The sequence below is a fragment of the Podarcis filfolensis genome (genome assembly GCF_964270895.1).
Source record: "Podarcis filfolensis genome assembly, chromosome: 5".
Classification (NCBI taxonomy): Eukaryota; Metazoa; Chordata; class Lepidosauria; order Squamata; family Lacertidae; genus Podarcis; species Podarcis filfolensis.
In genome coordinates this window covers 81,415,904-81,432,372 of record NC_139608.1, presented here as the reverse complement: position 1 = coordinate 81,432,372, position 16,469 = coordinate 81,415,904, and the positions used below count along the sequence as shown (strand labels likewise).

At 43.8% G+C, this 16,469-nt stretch overlaps 2 long non-coding RNA genes across 2 annotated transcripts; both read right to left on the bottom strand.

Moving 5' to 3' along the window:
• Nucleotides 1-2,021: 2,021 nt before the first annotated feature.
• On the bottom strand, nt 2,022-6,614 carry LOC310763132. Its single transcript, XR_014548505.1, has 3 exons — nt 6,144-6,614; nt 2,780-2,821; nt 2,022-2,332 (listed from the first exon to the last, which is right to left on the bottom strand). It is a non-coding gene; the product is annotated as an uncharacterized lncRNA (long non-coding RNA).
• Nucleotides 6,615-9,966: 3,352 nt separating this feature from the next.
• Nucleotides 9,967-15,869, bottom strand: LOC310763188. Its single transcript, XR_014548532.1, has 2 exons — nt 15,170-15,869; nt 9,967-11,001 (listed from the first exon to the last, which is right to left on the bottom strand). It is a non-coding gene; the product is annotated as an uncharacterized lncRNA (long non-coding RNA).
• Between the last annotated feature and the right edge of the window lie 600 nt (nt 15,870-16,469).

Sequence of the window (16,469 nt, the reverse complement as noted above, 5' to 3'; positions counted from 1 at the left end):
AATTCCAGTCAAAGGTGACTATGGGGTTGCGGCGCTTATCTCATTTTCAGGATGAGGTAGCCGGTGTTAGTGCACAGACAGCTTTCCGGGTCATGTGGCCAGCAGGACTAAACCACTTCTGGTGCAACGGGACGTGATGAAAACCAGAGCACATGGAAACGCCGTTTACCTTCCCGCCACAGTGGTACCTATTTACCTACTTGCACTGGCATGCTTTTGAACTTCTAGGTTGGCAGGAGCTGGGACAGAGCAACGGGAGCTCACCCAGTCGTGGAGATTCAAACCGCCGACCTTCTGATCGGCAAGCCCAAGAGGCTCGGTGGTTTAGATCACAGCGCCACCCGCATCCCATACTATTCCATATTGTTCCACACCTGGGTCTACTTTGGAGAGAGTTCAGAGCATTACAATCTTCGTGTCTGTCGCAGCCTGCCAATATGGTTCTGCCTTGCATGGCCTTTGCCTGGAGTTCTGGCTCCACCTTTCTCCTTCCCAAGAACCATTGCCGAAGCCCAACACCCCCCCGCCCCCCAGCCTTGTGTAACATAACACTTTCACCTTCTTTGGGCACAGCCTGCCCCCTCCCCTGTTTTCCAAGTCCTAGAAGCTGAAATCCTAAACTTTCTCCATCCACCATGGGAACTCCCCCCCGCCCCCCCGATTCTGTCCACTGGCAAAGAATCTCGTCCCCATGATGGTTTTCACTGATGTGTTAAAGACTTGCTTCCAGAATCTTTTGTCATTCTTAGCCATTTCTACCTCAGATGCCTGGCCTAGCATCTTCCCTTCAATACGTCAAATATCCAAATTCTACCACTTATTAATTTCTAACACTCACTTGCTCTAGCAGTTATAAGTTAAGGTTACCAGATTTTTTTCAATGAATCTGGGGACACTTTTCAACTTCAGTCGGAATGATAGTGGAAATGATAGGGGACTGATTCGTAAATCTGAGGGACTGTCCCCAGGAAATGGGGACATCTGATAACCATATTATAAGTGCCCCTGCACCCCCAAACTCTGTTAACCCCCCCCAAGATCTATAACAATATTTAGACTTTGCTCCACCCTTTGAAAACAGCTGGGTGAGTTGTGCTGGTATTTAAATCTGAAATGTAGAATTTGGGTCCTGGCTAGGGCTGGGCGATATATCGTCCAAAACCGATCTGAACTCCATATCGTGATAATCAGTTTCATAATTTTTGACCTGTCAATATATTGTGAATCAGGATGCATTTGTGTGTGTGCATGCTATGCAAAAATCACAATGTGGGAAAATGCTGCTTTCAATTCCTGCAGCCCCTGTTAACTCTGCTGGCTTAGCTCTCCTCTGCAGGGGGCAGAAAATCACCATAGCAGGCTCTGGCAAAAATCATGATGCAGGATAAACTGTAAAGCCAGTCAATGCCTCTACACAGCTCTATCCATATTTCAGACATTGTGATATGTCAGTATATTGCAATGTTGAAAAACAGATATCGCCCAGCCCTAGTCCTGACCATGTATACCAAATTTCATTCCCATATAGTATCTATCACTAATCATGGGAGACATCATGTTTCAAGCAAGCAAGCAAACAAAGAGAGAATGCCAAACAGACAAAATCAGGTAACCACTTTTGCAAATCATAGGCAAAGGAGCAAGTTCACACCTTGGCTAACAAGCCACCTTCTTGTCAGGGGAGTAAAACAAACAGCCATGTCCCCATTAGTGGGTGTCACCAAAGGCATCCAAGCAACAAGGCAGGAATGCAAATTAAAAGCAGGTCAGAAAGGTGATCAGGTAGCTCGGTAACCAGCACACACAAACATCGGCAAGTCATCTCTCACAAGAAGCTGCTCATTGTCATTCAACTCCCCATAGTGTTCTAAAACCTAGATGATCAGATAATAAGAGGTTGAGTGGGATGCATAACATCAAACTGATTAAATTTGTTTACAGATAATTCTTTCAAGGTTCCAGGAATATCATGTAATTTTCAAGGTTTATTTCCAACCGATTTTGTGTAATGTATTATTGACAACATCCTTGTGGACCATTTCGACAATGTCATTCAGGATAATTATTTCACAACAGATTTTTCAGAGCTCCTGATTCCTGTTGGGATTTGCTTTTGCATAAATTATGACACAGAATATTTAATCAGAGCCCTGTTAGTACCCCATGGATTGGTGTTTTGTTATTATTATTATTTAGGAAGGAGGAGAGGGGCGGAGGATGAGAAAGGGATGGTTTTGTAGGATTTCAGCCACAAACACATTTTCCTCCTTGGCACGGTTTTCTACAGTGCAACGGGCAAAATGCTATCCTCTAGCATCTTTGGTTAATAAAGCTTAAAAAAGAAAAGAAAGGGAAAGAATTGCAGGCATTAATCTTCAAACTACTTTAAATTAAATATTAATGTAAACAGATCACAAAATGCTGTTGTTGTTTTTTTAAAAAAATTTTCAGCTGCATTTTTGTTTTGATTATTCCAATGAATGTTAGTCCCCTTTAGCTAGCAATGACAGAAGAATAATAAAACTGAGAATTAAGAACTGTCTTAATATAAGTTGGGACCAGTTAAGTCAAAGTGCCACTCAGCAGACTAATATACAAACAGGGATGCTGAGAAACACCAAATTGGCTTCGGTTCATGGCTCGGATGTTGTGTTCAGCATGCTCAGTCAAAGGTTGTGCTAACCCGACATTTAGGGACCAGCTATGCCTTGAGCTTGACATATGTCTAAAAGACCGCCCCTGAGCTTCAGATTTCAGAATGTATCAACAAATCTCTCACCTTTTCCAATAATCCTTTACTCAAAAGTCGGTACTGGATGCTCTGTTTACAAAAGATAATTAAGCATGCAGATCAATATGGCGCTGGGATTTGACAGTATTAATGTATCAACGGCAAAGCCATATGGATTAATTTTCTAATTGACAATGGATCACTCCGTTTTTTGAGCTATGAACTGTAACTCGCAGAAAGCCATGCAATAGATTCATTAGGATTTGGGTTCCTTAGAATAAGTCAGAATGAACCATGCGCCAGAGGCACCGATTTGAGCAGAAGATTAGGGGTGCTGATGATGCATGTGATGTCGGGATGCTAGGAGGAGTCAGGGGGTGGTACCAAATGCTGTGAGGGCACAACTTCAGTGGCCGATGGCTCCTCTTCTCGGGCACTTGGCTTCCTCCTCCTCCTCCTGCCACTGGCCTGTGGATGCTTCTCCCTCCCTTTGTGACAGGAGAAGGAGCCACGGAAGCCATGCCACACCACACTTGGCTCCTCGTTCGACCACCTCTGCTCCTGATTGTCCTCAACATTGGGAGGGGGCAAATATTTTATTGGCGGCCCCGAAGGGACCTGGGCCCTTTAGAACTGGCACCTATGCATGCACCTAAAGCTTACCTGTAGGAAGATCAGACAGCACTCTCCATGCTCTTGAGGAACATGCAAGAAGGTCCAGAGATGGACACATCTGTTACCCTCATGGGTTCTCAGAACATAGTGAGGAAGGAAAGAGTCATTTGCCACCCACAAACATGCACAACCTCTTCAGAGAAAGTCTGCCTGGGAAAGGTAGTATTCTTGGACCATTCATATTCCAGCTTCCAAACAGGCTTGCTTCTGCCAGATCTCACACTTTCTGCTTTGGGGTGTGCCACATCGTGAGTAGGTCAAACAAGAATGGATCCGATTAGTTTGACCGCAGCTCCCTACAGTACAGCCCAGCAGGAAGAAGCTGCTCCTCATCCCCACTCATTTTTGTTCCTTGTTGAATGCTCAGCGAGGGAAGGAAGAGAGAGCTACTAGCTCTCCCCCTCAGCTCCCTGAAGAGACGAACCACGAGAATCCTTTCCAGTAACCCTGCCACTTCAAGGACTTTGGTTACGGGAACCGGCACATTGAACAGCATTGAATTGTACAGAGATTGCAACGGAACTTGCTTCCAGATAAGTGTGGTTAGAATCATCACCTGACATCTTGATCTTACAGGTGTGCATAGGCAGGTGGTGAACAGAGGGCTTGCATGGATGTCGTTACAGTGGGATTTCCCCTGCTTTTCTGTCAGGGAATATCCATCTCATCAATTGCAATGACATCAAAATAGGAGCAGAATACTTGCTGCATGGGTGGCACAACCTGTGGCAAAAGCAGCAAGAATTTATGGCGGTCCTAGGCCCAATCCAAATGTAACCATTTCAGTACAGTAAACCCTGTTCTGTTGCATTGGGAACAAGCGTGTTTCCTCTTCACCCCTCCTGTCCTCTCCTCGTGTATCCAGCTTCAGCAAAAATAATAACAATCCATTTCTTATACTGCCATTTCCCATGACATCTGAAGTGGGAAGCTGTGGCTTTAGAGGTCCTTCCAAAGGATACATAGAGCAAAGAGTACCCAGGCTATCCATGAAAACAGAAGGAACACAATGGGGCAATAAGGAGGGAGACACATTGGCATTAAGGCCTAGGAAAGGTTGTGGCTTCCAAGCTCTGACGTGCAAGAATGATGTCGTCACTGAAATATACTCAAGTCGCAAAGTGATTTCATGCTTTTTATTCAGCTCATAGTGGTGAGGAGGAATGAATGAATGTCCCCCTCAAGGTATCTGCTTTATATACATTATTTACACAATGGGCTGCACATGATTGGCTAATTCTGGAATTCTACTGTAAGCCAATCAGGTTGTGGATTCACTTCTATCTGGAGCATGATTGGGTGGTTCCTGCCAACCAATCATACTGCTGCATTGTTCTAGGACCAATCAGACTGCTTCATTCTGAATCCTATTGTTCTAGGACCAATCAGACTGCTGCAGTTTGGATCCTATTCAACTCAGTACATAACACCCACTAATATGGCGTCCAGATTTGCTTTCCCGACATTTAGAGGGCATGCAGGAAATCGACCTGACTACTCCCAATTATTTATGAAATGGGCTGGAGCAGGGATCTGCTTACCAATAGATAAACATGGCTGACTGACAGTCCTTATAAACCAGCAGTGGGACCACATTTTACATTTGGGATTTGAGATGTGTGTACATATTGTGGCCAATGTGGAATGCACAAAGAGATTTGTGCATTTAGGCATTTAAGTACTTCAGGAAGGACATTTTATGCTAATATTTGCAAGTCAGCTTTCATAATTGCTACTTAATCACCTTAGAGTTGCATAAATCTTCATACTGGCATTTCCCCATCTGCCTCCCCTTCTTTCTTCATTATTCTCCTCATTCTGAAAGAAGTGACTGATACTTCAGGCTCCTCTTTTGAATGATGCTGCTCTCCGCAGCCCTTGAAAAGCACCTTCCTCAGAATAAAACCAAGCGGCCTCTTCCTCCCTCCAGTGAGACCATTAAGCAGAATGCCTCATGTGTCAGAGGCTGTGATGTGGCAACAGTGTTCCTATTATTGCCCCGGTGGGCTAACTAGCCAGTTCTGCACTTCATAAGCTGCCCCATTATTCCAGCTGTGGTGGATAATATTGTTGCATTGCTCCATCTTCTCTTTTGCTTCAAGCAGCAAAAAGTGTTGGGCTGGCTCTGCTCCTGTCTGAGCCTGGTGTTTATTTGGGGGTCAGTGACTTTGCTACAAGTCTGTTGAATAGCTACAAATAAATCGAAGACAATCACACAAAATATTCAACCCATTAACCAACTTTTAAATTATCTATTTTGGATTTTGTAGTGTGTTGTTGTTTCCTGCAAAGGATGCGTTTCACAAACACAAATTCCACAATTCCAGTTTTGGTCACAAAGGGCACAACCCAGGCAATTTTAAGCACCTTTAACCCTCATTGGTGACAACAGGAAGTACTTGCCGTGCAAATCTATTCTCCATGTGGACTGGTTTAATAAGGATAGGATATTGACTGACTCTTTGCACCAGTGGAGCTCTAGTATCAGGGATCCATATGGGAATGTTTTCAGCACAGGACAGTATGACCGGTGGGAGCCAACAGCATTGCTGTCAGGAGTCCAGGTTCCCAGCTTGATAACACAGTAAGCTTAGTTAATTAAAAAGGAGGATTTATTGCAAAAACAAACATATAGCTCCGGACGGCTCTAACGCAGCCACCGGCATTATCACTCCAGATGACCCTTCTGAAGATTCCTTCCGGTTTCTACAGAATATATTGAACCTTTGCCCCTGACATCTCTTGTTTTGCTTCCTATCTAGCATCCCTCCCATTCGCTGACTCTTCAGACTTATTGGATTAGCTCCAGCCTCTTCCTGTTCTGACAGACTGTCTCTGTGTCTGTTTGCTGCTGTTTGAGCTTCCTGAGAACTTTGGCTGTGTTCCAGCCCACTCTCATTTGTTCCCTTGGCAACCGGCATTCCAAAGTCCAGAGGATTCACCACTGACTGCTGTGTTCTTTGCTCAGCCTGCATCAAATCTAAGTCTCTCTGTTCTGTAGCAGACTGTAAGGTTCCACTAGGAGCTGGCTCATTCCTGACAATTGCCATGGAAGCTGGGAAAGTGTTTGTAAGGTTTGCTGCATCATGGTTTGCAGCGGTGCCATTTTGCTGCCACCTTTGCTGCTGGGACTGCCCAGGATCCCAACTGCATTATGCTATTGTTCTGGTGACATTGGCAGCTGCCAGCATAATGGGACAATGGGATTGCCCAGTGGTGGATGGCATGGTGGGACAGCAGTGCCCACCTGACCTCCAGTCAGTCACATTGCTGCTGCTTACGAGGAGGGTGAGGGAGTGAGACTGCAGCAAGGTTGGCGCAGTGCAAACACACCAGTGGGAGTCCTGGATTGGCTTCATCCAAGTGTCTGCAGTGCATCAAACTCACCACTGCCACACCTTCCCCTTCAACCTTCTGGTAAACAGCAGAGCCATGACTGACCAGAGGCTGGGTGAGCACCACACTGTCTGCTACTAGGATTGCCTTGCCTATCATGTGCTTAACTACAGTGGCAGAACATGGGTTGCCAGGGCCCAGGGCCACATGAAGGGGGAAGGAAACAAACAGAGCACACATGTGCATTCAACTGCCTAACAGTGTCCACGTCACCCCAAAATTCACAGCCTCAGAGATAATAAAAGAGTCATTTTGTTGTCTGGAGTGGTCATTTCCTGGTTTGCATGGAGAAACCCTTTCCAACAGAGCCCAACATGCAGCTGTACTGAGGAAGCACTGAGTGTTAAAATTTTGTGCCTGCAGCAACCGCCCCTGTGTCCCCCCCTCCCCCCGCTATATGTCACTGCTTTACTTTCCTCTTGGGATTAACATGAGTGCTTCTTGCAATGGATCTTGCCCATAAATTCTGCGGTGCTAAAATTTGATATTTTACCACATCACACTTTCTCAGTGCTTCCACAGAAAAGCAGTTCATATATGCAGTCCATAGCCTTGCTGGCTAGTGTAGTCTAAATGAAACACCTCTTGATAACCCTCTTTTCATATTTATGGTAAATGTTAGAAAACTACTGACACCATCCCCCAACTCCACACACGCACACACGCACACACACACACACACACACAAACACACACACACATTTGGATGTGAATCATGTGAATCCAGATTTGAACATTGCTGTGCCATCCTAACTTGCAAACCCCTGAGAGGTTTCGACTCATCTGGCTTTTACTTTCATTCCACATCACAGTGTCTTCAGTCAGGCTCACCTCCTTCAACACCCCACCTATTTTTCTTCATTATTTTGTATCCTGCAGCAGCAGCAGCAGCAGCGGCAATGGCAGCGGTGGGCTCTGAATGTAAGAATTGATTGACTTGGCCAGTGCCAAGGGATAACAAGCAAAAATTACAGCCAGGAAGTGACTGATTTGAATGCACGTGAGAGCATTAAAGCCTGCCCGGCCTTCACAGGGGCTAAATCATTTGGTCAGCCAGTAATTGCATTAAAACGTCTCTGCAGTTTTGGAGCTACGATTCTGTCTGCGCCTGAGCACAAATACCTACTGTCAAAGGCACAAGTGTTTTATTGGGGTTGGAAGTGGGCAACTAATGGAGCCTTGTCTGTTAGGGTGAATAGGATATTGGCCCACTAACTGTCAGGGAGGCGGATGGGGGCAAAACCAGAATTAGTTGGCTCTGGCTCCACCTACTGGTAGGCTCCTTGCCTTCCATCCTACCAAACCCAATGAGCACCAATGGGCAACAGATGTCACTGCTGGCAACCCTTCCTGCCCTCCCACCCAGTCAATTCTGCTTTCCTCAAACACAAGGAAAGCTGTTCTTCCCCCCACTCCCTTCAACATGTGAATTTCCTGCTTTCCCAGCTACTGGAAAATGGAAATTTTGAGGATTTGTTCCAAACGATGCTTCTGTTGTCTCAGTCAGATCCCTGTGTACGTTCTCAGCGTTGGAAGTCCCTGCTAGTTCCTTGACTTATTGTTGTTAGCCATCCTGAGTCCGGCTTTGGCTGGGGAGGGCGGGATATAAATAAAAATTTATCATTATTATTTATTATTGACTTATGTTGCTATTGGTATTGAACGTACACAGATGCTGGGATTCAAAAAGCTACTTGAGCAGCACTGTGGGACTCTTGCAGGCCTGGTGGGATTTTTTTTACCCATCTCCACTTACAAAACAGTCACTCGCATGTTATACAGTGGTACCTCTCGTTACGAACTTAATTCGTTCCGGCGGTCCGTTCTTAACCTGAAACTGTTCTTAACCTGAGCTACCACTTTAGCTAATGGGGCCTCCCGCTGCCGCCGTGCCGTTGGTGCACGATTTCTGTTCTCATCCTGAGGTAAAGTTCTTCACCCGAGGTACTACTTCCGGGTTAGCGGAGTTTGTAACCCGAACTGTTTGTAACCCGAGGTGTTTGTAACCCAAGGTACTGCTGTATATCAAAAGCGGCTTTGGAGAGTTCACTCAGCTTCAAAAGCAACATGTGACGGATCTACCCAAAGCCGTTTTTGAGCAAGGGGTTAGTTCTTCAGATCCCAGCCAATAACTCAAAACTGTTCCTGCTTTAAGAGGCAAATTAAACCCTTTAACTATATAATCTCTTTCTTTTGCAAAAGAAAAAAAGAAAAGGGTGAGCTCCCAGCTTTCCACTATACTCTAGCATAACCAAGAAACAGAACCTTGGATGGAGCTATGTAGGTTAGTTGTTGCCATCTGTCTGTCTCAGGAGACAATGGAGGAGTGTGCAGATATGAACAAGATTCATTTTCAGTGCCTGGAGCCAAAAAGTGCAGTAAGTGGGCTCAGCTTCCATCTTTATGTAGTCTCTTTATTTGTAATGATTTTTATTAAATCTTCCAAACTATTGCATAACTCCAATCACACACCTCTCTTTTTTTGTTACACATTTTCTTCTTGACTTCCCATCCCTCCTTTCTTGATGTTTTTTTAATTCCCCCTTAGTAGCCGCATTAAAACACATCTATATTTATTTTCTGAGCTCCCAATTTTCTACAAATCCTTTTTTCTTTCCTCTATATAAGTAAATAATCACCATTTACACCTCTGGGGAAAGGTGGGTGGTATTCAACTAAGTTTCACGTACACATTGAAATTAATGAACATGTCTTGTTGTACGCTGAAAGAAAATTATATGAAAACGATGTACTGGTGGTATTTGACTCATAGTAAGCTAGCAAAAATGTATAAAACAAGTACAAATACCTGCTGGAAATGTAAAGAAAAAGAAGGTACCTTTTATCATATGTGGTGGTCATGTAAGGCAATAAAAGCATTTTGGGAAATGATATATAATGAATGGAAAAAATGTTTAAATTAACATTTATTAAAAAAACCCAGAAGCTTTTTTTATTAAGAATTGTAGGTACCGAGACCCCAAAGGAGCAGAAAAGACTTTCTATGTATGCAGAAACAGCTGCACAGATGCTACGAGCCCAGAGATGGAAAGAAGAAACAGTCCCTAGCAGAGAGGTATGGTAAATCAAGCTATTGGAGTACGCCAAAATGGCAAAACTGACTGGAAAGCTCAGGAACCAAGAAGACAAAAACTTCAATAAAGAATGGGAAAAATTATAATTTATTTAGGGGATCACTGTAAGCAGATGAAAACATTAGAAGGATTTTAATAACACTTGTAATGTAGTAATTATCATGGACAACATGGAGAGATATAAAACATGATTATGAAATAATATGCAGTTGAAAAGGTTGACAAAAGGACCCATGGAGGGGATGGTGGGAACTCAGGAGATTCAGAGAAATCTCTAAAGATGGACATGTATTCTACACTTGTAAAAATCAAATAAAAATTATTTTTTAAAAAGAAGTAACGACCCCACTAATGGAGAGAAATGTAGGATGTTGGACAGGAAAACCAGGGGATCCTTTGGGAGGAAAGACCTTTAGCGATGATGTATTACGACAATCATTTTTGGTCTTTTCAAGTCTACCTTCAAAAAGGACAGGCATCGCTGTCTAAGCTTACCACAATATCCTTTTGTATCGGTCTGCTAGTGAGCCATGGAAATTTACTGCTCTGACCAAGATGGAGGCAAGGAGGTGTTTGCCCCTCTGATGTGATTTAATTGAGACCCAGATGAAGAGCAGCAGCCTAGCTGCCATAAATCATCCCTCCAGGCAAGCTGAGGAAATCAACCATAGAAGGTCTAATCAACGTACAGCCGGCAGTTAACCCCCGGCGCCTTGAGGTGAACATCTCACCCGGTGGAAGTCAATGGGAGCTTTGCCGCGGACTTCAATTGGGGCCATGATTTGACCGCAGGCTTTTCATTGTGCTCACCAAGCTGCCGTCGTTCCATGTCATCCCTCTGAAACGTTTAAGCTCCTCGCACAGACCCGGGGTCAGGCAGTGCCTGATGAGAGCTGACCTAGAATCCTCGTAGCGCAACAGTCCAATTGTCTGAGATCACGTCGCCTTGTTCTGATGCGCAGAAGTCACACCAGCCCTCGTGAAGTACACACAGCCAATTTCAACTGCATCTGGAGCCGTAGATGCGGCGAGAAAAGCAACGGCGGTTTCTCACGGCTCTGATATGTCAATGGGCCGTGCAGAGTTGGCCAACGAGAAAGAAATCTAGATTGTAAAAATACAATAATATGGGTTAAAAAAGAGAAGTTGCTGCTGAAATTCCACCAATCAATTGTGGGGCAACAGAGGCCTACGCTCATCATCCATCCCCCCACAATAAAAAAATCTAACTGGTAAGATTTCAACTTTTCCATGCTTTGTCACTGTCCCACTGCTTTGGCTCAGCCTTTGTATCCACAAGAGTCTCTTTCTGTTCCTTGCACTGATTCCCTCCCCCCCTTCCTAGTCTGCAACAAAATATTGATGCTGATCTTGCTTTTTTAACAAAATTAGTCTCAGGTCATTTACTTCCAATATAATTACTCTTGAGTTGCATTATCTGTAACTGGGATAAGAGCTATAAATGTTATGCTTCCAAGTATAATTTCATTTGCAGAGCTTTATGTTATCCCTGTCCCAAAGGACCTGGAGTACTTCTTTACATTGCACAACTTCGAACTTCTACTTCTTTTTTCCCTGTCTGAGCGTCTCTTGCCCTTTTATGAAACTAACTGCTGCAGTATAACTGACCCATTATAATTGGCCCATCAATAATACTCAACGGGGATGACTTCCAATTGCCCAATTTTACGGTCAATTCTACAGGTGCATCAATTACATACTTAATATGGAGAAGAACAAAAATCATTGTATTACGGTTTTCAAAAAAATGCACTTTAAATCTTGCTGGACAACAGGGAAGACTGAAAATGCCCTTCATATTGCAAACAAGATCTTGAGGTTCATCCATGTAGTAGTGACTCTACCCACCCTAGAGCTTTCACTCATTTTCCCACCATTTTTGAAAGATCAGACCCCCCAAATATGTTTGTTTGCATGTTTTCTGAGAACACCAAACATGTGACAGCAGCTGGCTTTGGAAGATCTCTAGCAGTTTGATGATGAAATGTGCTAAGAAGTAGCTCTGGAAGACTACCAGAATATCTCCATGGTTCTGGAGGACTGCAAGAATATCTCTGTTGTTTTGGAGTGGTTCTGGATGACTGCCAGAATGTAGCTGGCTGCATTCAAATTGTGGAGACCCTACCGTACAAAAAAGAGGTACCAGCATATCACATGAAAAGACTTGCAACAATACAAAATGGCCTTGTTTACCCGTCAAGTGTTCTGAACTGCCAAGGACTTGACAAGCTCCCTGTTTTTCAGACCCAAGCAGGCAGCAATACTAGATTTATCGAGCCTTTCATGAGCAGCCCAAGTGGTCAGAGTTCAACTTGAACAGAAGAAAAACAACATACCTGAGATTACATAGGCTTATTGGTGAGACAGTATGGTTTCCAAGTTCTAATAGCTGTATTATTATCTTTTAGAAATTAGCCTGTTTGACATCACCTTGCAACATTATGGTGGAATCTTCAAATCCACTTAAAAATAAAATAAATAAAAACCCTTATTTGAAGGGCTGCATCTTCAAAGGGCCCGTTTCCAATGGCTCACTTGACTTCAAAACTATTTCCTCTATGAACACTTTTTTTTTTTGCTTTTTACACTTTTGTCCAAGACTGTCCAAGACTGAGAAAGCAAAATATAAGAGTATCCACATGATCAAACCCTGGCATACTGAAATCCCCTGCATATTCTCTAAATCCATCAAGTGGTCCACCGTGTCAATGCAAGCCTAGATAAACAGAACTCCTGTTTGTTTGTTTTTGAATTCATGACTCATTAAGTATTTTGGATGCTCCTCTCCAAGCAGTTTGAACTAGTAAGACATTAATGTTTCATAATGAGGAAGAGTGCACATTCTCAAAACTGGCCTAGCAGAATATTAATATCTAACCAGGTCACCACTGTGTTTACTATCAGGGCTGTCCCAATACATTTTGCTGCCTTAGGCAGAGGAAAAGACTCTCTCTCTCTCTCTCTCTCTCTCTCTCTCTCTCTCTCTCTCTCTCACACACACACACACACACACACACACATACACACGGATCGCCATATGTCCAGATTTTCCTGGACATTACCAGAATTTCAAAGGCGGAACTGATGTGGGGGGGGATTTCTGAAAGTCAGCACTTTGTCAATCAAATCAATTGAAAAATCATGCTCAACGACTTTTGGGGTGTCCTGGTTTTTACTTTTTGAAATATGGCAACCCTAAATGTACAGAAGCTGACTGGGCAATGGGATAGCAGTCAGCAGGTTGTTTAGAAGGTGTAAGGCACACACCTCTGGTCTCCAAAAGGTGGGAATGGCTAGGAGGCTCAGGAGAAAATGCTGGGCGGGCTGTCACTGTGGTCTCCCAGCATCTGCCGCCTGAGGCGAATGCCTCACTCTGCTGAACAGTAGGGCAGGCCCTGCTTACTGTTGTCTTCTTCATGCCATTCATGGTTTGTTCAGGCAGGATGCTAGTCACATTGTTGGCTGAACCAATTAAAGCTGTCAGGAGCTCAGTGATGTTTCGGGGCTTGCTGCATAGGATTAAAAACGAGTGAGAATGAACATGAAGTTAACAATTGCTTGGTGTGTATGTGCGAGTTTGTGAGAGAGGAGGCCCCTTCTAATATGTCTGTTTGCTAAATAGCCAACAGAAAAAGGTCTAAGAGTCAACACAAAACATTTCACTATTAAAAAAAGAAAGAGTTTGCTGAAATAAAATACTAATGCCTCAACTAATCCGCTACCCTGGAGTTATCCTGGAGAAGTTGTGCTAAAATATTTTTGTAATGGGAATTGGGGTTGCTTGTGCGTAAATTCCAAACTGCTCCCAGCTGTTGGGGTAGCTAAACCTTTCCCTGATTTGACAGCCCTTACAAGGCGACTGTCTCAGTCACTGGCAGAATCCGTCAGTGGGCGTTCCCTGAACTTCTTCCAACATAAAAGCTGTTTGACGCCAAGTCTCCGCCTAGCCTCCCTGCGCGGAAGTCTCCTGTGCAGAGTGGGCGTGGCCAGCGGAGGTCCTGGGCTCTCCCTGCTGGACCCCGTGGAAGGGTCTTGGAGCCCTCTCTCCGAAGCCCTTCCCTGCTCCCCTTCCTTCCTGGTGTCACGCCGATTTCCTTCCCCAAGGGAAGTGTTCTCCCTCTCCCTGCTGGTCCCTTCTCCTGCATCGTTGGAGAGCCCTACCTCCACTCTTGGCTCCGATGTCAGTTCCCTGACAATTTTTGTTAATCACCACCACCACCACCATTATTTTGTTTGTATACCACTGTTCCACAAAAAGAATCATGCTCCAGGTGGCTTGCAACAAAGAAAGCAGGAATATACAGTGGAACCTTGGTTGTCAAACGCTTCGGCTTTAGAATGCTGACAACCCAGAAGTGAATGCTTCCATTTCCGAACGCACCTTGGAAGTCCTACGGCTTCTGAGGCGCGTTTCTCCATTTTTTCAAAGGATTTTGCTGACCAGCAATTGTGCCTCGGTTGTCAAACGTTTTGGAAGTCAAATGGTCTTCCGGAACAGATTACGTTTGACAACCAAAGTTCCACTGTAGTACATCTCAAAATCAGCCACCACAGGAACACTTTTGTAATAACATAATAAAACAACGACATAATAGCAAATATACCAACATACCAATAATAATAATAATTACATTTCAGCACCATAGATATAACAAGATTACATTAAACCTCTCGGGCAATGGCCAAAACAAGAAGTGAGATGGACAATCGCACCTTGGTCTCAGAAACACTTCTTTCATGATGTTGCTCACAGTCCCCCTATCAGGCTTCCAAAGGCACCAGGTGGGGCAGCTGGAAGCCCCCTGCCCATGATGTTGCTCAAAGAGTTTCAAGACAGGGTCCTTGAACACTACATGGGTTGACCTGTTGATATGAGTGGCTGTCTTTTCTGCAAGCCAAAGCCTCCATTTCTCTGACATCCACTTCATCTCCCACCCCACCCCACTCCTCTGCAGACCTCAGTAACCCCACTATAGTCTTTCTCCTCCATTAAACATTTTGTTATCGTGCTAATGTTCATCTAAATTTCACACTCAATCTTTCAAACGCTCAGGGTTGCCCAGCATGTTAAGGGAAAGAGGCCTTTGAGTCGAGAAAGAAAGAAATTCTGCAGCAAGTAATAGAAGATCACATACTAAAGGTCCCCCTAGTGACCAATTGCTTCATGTTTAACAGGATTATGTGCCTTCGTGATGTCTGGCATTTGCATTGGTCTTTCCATCTCTAACGCCTTTTCTCAGATGCTTCCTACCTCACACAGACACTTTTAATACCCGTAGCCTCTTGCTTTCCCCATGCTTAAAGCTTCATGGACACAGTGCCCTTTGTGTAGAGATGCTCTTGAAATATGTTCAGAAGCTTTGGCTGGTGCAAAATGCACCAAAGACTCATCGCGACAGCATGAAGCCTCTGTCTGACTGTCAGCTTGCTTTCCTTTTGCCAAGACTTGGAGCTTATCCCGTTTATGACATCATACACGGCATCAGAATGTCATGCTTGCAGTTGACCTTGGCTATCTCCATGACTATGGAAGAGGCTTAATAAACCTCCACAACTAGAAAACAATGAAGATGACTCGCTAGCAAGTTTGATCTCATACTCTAGGGATGAAGAAGAGTTTAATGTAATTTAAAAACCTAATCCCAGTACCAAACCAACCCCAAGCACCATTTAATCCAATGGAAGATACCATCTCACTTGTGTGTATTAATACTGAAGCGTGAGTCCATTTTTACAAAAGGGATTAGCCAATGTAATATTCTTTGTGTTAAGGATAAGCTCTTGATCGGACATCTTGATCTGAATATCTCGTCTGGTTGTCTCAAGTCCTTTATTTTAAGGAAATATCGCCTCCAACATGAAATCCTACTGGCCATTACAAAGATATCTATGGAGTTCAATCTTAGATTATACTTTAGAGTTTAATGTAACCTTTTCTATGGAGCGCTTGACTGAAGGTACTTTGTGGTTTTTAAAAATCATTTTTATTCTATTTTTCAAATATAGATTTATAACAAAACCAAATACATTTCCATCCCCCCATGGGTCCTAATGTCAACATTTTCAACTGCATATTATATCATAATCTATATTTTATATCTATCCTTATTGTCCATAGTATTTGTTACATTACAAGTGAGACTAAAATCCTGCTAATGTTTTCATCTGCTTACAGTGGTCTCCTAAATAAATTATAAATTTTTCCCATTCTTTCTTAAAGTTTTTATTCTCTTGGTTCCTAAGCTTTCTGGTCAGTTTTGCCATTTCGGTGTAGTCCAACAGTTTAGTTTGCCATCCAGTTAGCAGGTACCTTTTCATGACAGCTTCCGTTGCATAGTTGTATTCAACAAGCTATCAGCACAACAACTTTTGCCTGCATAACAGAACTTTGCCCCTCTCCTCTCCCCACACAACTGCTATGGGGTGGTGGGAGTTCCCAAACCCTCAGGAGCAGATTTGGGGAAGGGGCAGGCCACGGCTGTAGAGAGGCGAAATTCTTCTGCTAACAGAATAAATCCATTGGATACCCATGGACTCCATGTGTCTAAGCA